A 2440-nucleotide genomic window follows, 5' to 3' on the forward strand; every position below is an offset into this window, starting at 1 on the left:
TCAGACCTGGCAGGCCCAAACGTGTAGTGAGGGTCTGCTGGGAACGTCTGGCGGAGTCCCCTGTGAGACGGAGCTTTAACTCCCATCTCCGGCAGAAATTCGAACATGTTCCGGGAGAGGTGGGGGACATTGAGTCTGAGTGGACCGTGTTCCGTACCTCCATTGCCGAGGTGGCTTATCGGAGCTGCGGCCGCAAGGTTGTTGGTGCATGTCGTGGCAGCAACTCTCAAACCCGTTGGTGGACACCTTCGGTRAGGGATGCTGTCAAGCTGAAGAAGGAGTCCTATCGGGCCTCTTTGGCCTGTGGGACTCCAGAAGCAGCTGACCGGCGGGCGAAGCGGCTTGGGTGGTTGCTGAGGCAAAAACTCAGGCGTGGAAGGAGTTTGGAGAGGCCATGGAGAAAGACCATGGCCTCTCCAAAATCGTCTGGAAGCCTCGTACGGTTTTGAGGCAATTCTGGTCCACCATCCGGCATCTCAGGAGGGGGAAGCAGTGCAGCACCAACACTGTTTATAGTGGGGATGGTTTGCTGCTGACCTCAACTCGGGACGTTGTGGGCCGGTGGGCAGAATACTTCGAAGACCTCCTCAATTCCACCAACATGCCTTCTATTGAGGAAGCAGAGCCTGGGGACTCTGGGTTGGACTCTCCAATCTCTGGGGACGAGGTCGCCGAGGTGGTCAAAAAGCTCCTCAGTGGCAGGGCCCCGGGAGTGGATGAGATCCGCCCGGAGTTACTTAAGGCTCTGGATGTTGTAGGGTTGTGTTGGCTCACGCGACTCTGCAATATCGCATGGACATCAGGGGCAGTTCCCCTGGACTGGCAGACTGGCGTGGTGGTCCCCCTGTTCAAAAAGGGGGACCGGAGGGTGTGCTCCAATTACAGNACTGTTAACATACTGTTGCCTGTGCACCGGAACCATTCTATGTGGCAAAAAAATGCGGAAGTGCTAAAACTGAAGTCCGTGGCATATACCCCATTTAGCGCAGAAACGGCTGGTCAGCGGAGGCGCTCACTGTCGCTCTTGTTTTAACAGCGTTCCTCAAAATAAAGAACCTGTGGAAAACCACACTGACTGATCATTAAGTGTGCAACAAACACTACTAAGGTTAAGTACATGTGAATTGAACATTACGTCTTCATTGTGTAAAATTCTCCATCTCTTTTCTGTCCTGATGGAATCTCTCCTCATCACTCATTGATCAGATTCTCAGGAAACCGATCCTGATGTGAGAACAAGTCAAGCATTTGATGCTCATGGTGCTCCATAGTTCAGAAAGTTGACCTGATTGAGCAAAACCAATGTGATTTCTGGATTCAGCTCATCAAAATGACTTAAAAGAGTTGAAAAACCCCAGACAATTTTTTGGCTGTCAACCAGTTGACATTAAGACTTTCGAAACAAAAATCAACAGGTAAGAAGAACTGAGTACTCACTTTTGTCGCTCTCTTTGACAATTTCCAGCAGATTATCTACATTACACTTTTGCACAGTCAGTAAAGAAACTGGGATGGATTGTTCTGCTTCAGCCTCGAATAGCGTTAGGTCACCCTGTGATCCAACAGCCAACAAATTAAAGCTGCTGACTCCCAAAATGCTTGTAGTCGCCTCCTCCCAGCAGAAACTATGAAGAGGGGAAAGTTGGGTTTTTTTATCCGCAGAATTAGCACTACTATCTGCAATTCTATCAAGTATTTAATTTTGATATGATTTTGATGCATACTACATCCCTTAAAAAAAGATTTCAGTAGTTGACTTTGTATTTAACAAAACTGCAAATAAGAGACAAATCAATCCAGCAGTGACAGATCTGTCCAGGTCACATATAGTAAGTATTTACATKTACTCAGTTACATTACTTCTGTAACTTTTACACTAAATTCTGGTTAAGTCTTAATAAAGACACAAATATATACTTAACCAGAATTTCGTGTAACTTCACTGAAAAAACAACAAACATGTTTTAACCACAGGACAGGTTTCAAAAGATTTATGAATTTTATTTGGTAGCGTTGACTAAATTTATTATTTTATAACAGTACTATTTGTGTCTTTATTAAGACTTAACCAGAATTTCGCACCATCCTTCGCAGGAAAAAAATGTTTGAATGCAGCTGTGTGAAATAAAAGTACATGGCACATGACTTAGCACGAGTCTTACATTTATATTGCTAAAAAAGATTTTAGAGAAAGATTTTATTGTAAGATGTGTCACTGTTAAAAACTATTGTCTGTCTCGATTCGGTTCGAGCATAAAAGCCGTTTAGTCAGCAGTAAATTACATTACAARTCTTGTTTCACAAACACGGGAAGTGAAGACCAGTCAGAACTCACTCTACAAAGCAGCCGTCCGATGCAGCCGGAGGGGCCTCTCTATCCCCAAGGTCCCACACCAACAGCTGGCCCGAGACCCCAAGACAGCAGAGGAGGGAGCCCGCA

The 2440-nt window shown here is 45.7% G+C and overlaps 1 protein-coding gene across 2 annotated transcripts in view; it reads right to left on the bottom strand.

The window, feature by feature from the left end:
- spg11 (SPG11 vesicle trafficking associated, spatacsin) overlaps nucleotides 1-2440 on the bottom strand; it is a 30417-nt gene that overhangs the window by 27117 nt on the left and 860 nt on the right. The window lies entirely within an intron of this gene.

The sequence above is a fragment of the Poecilia reticulata genome, linkage group LG6 (genome assembly GCF_000633615.1).
Source record: "Poecilia reticulata strain Guanapo linkage group LG6, Guppy_female_1.0+MT, whole genome shotgun sequence".
NCBI classification, from domain to species: domain Eukaryota; kingdom Metazoa; phylum Chordata; class Actinopteri; order Cyprinodontiformes; family Poeciliidae; genus Poecilia; species Poecilia reticulata.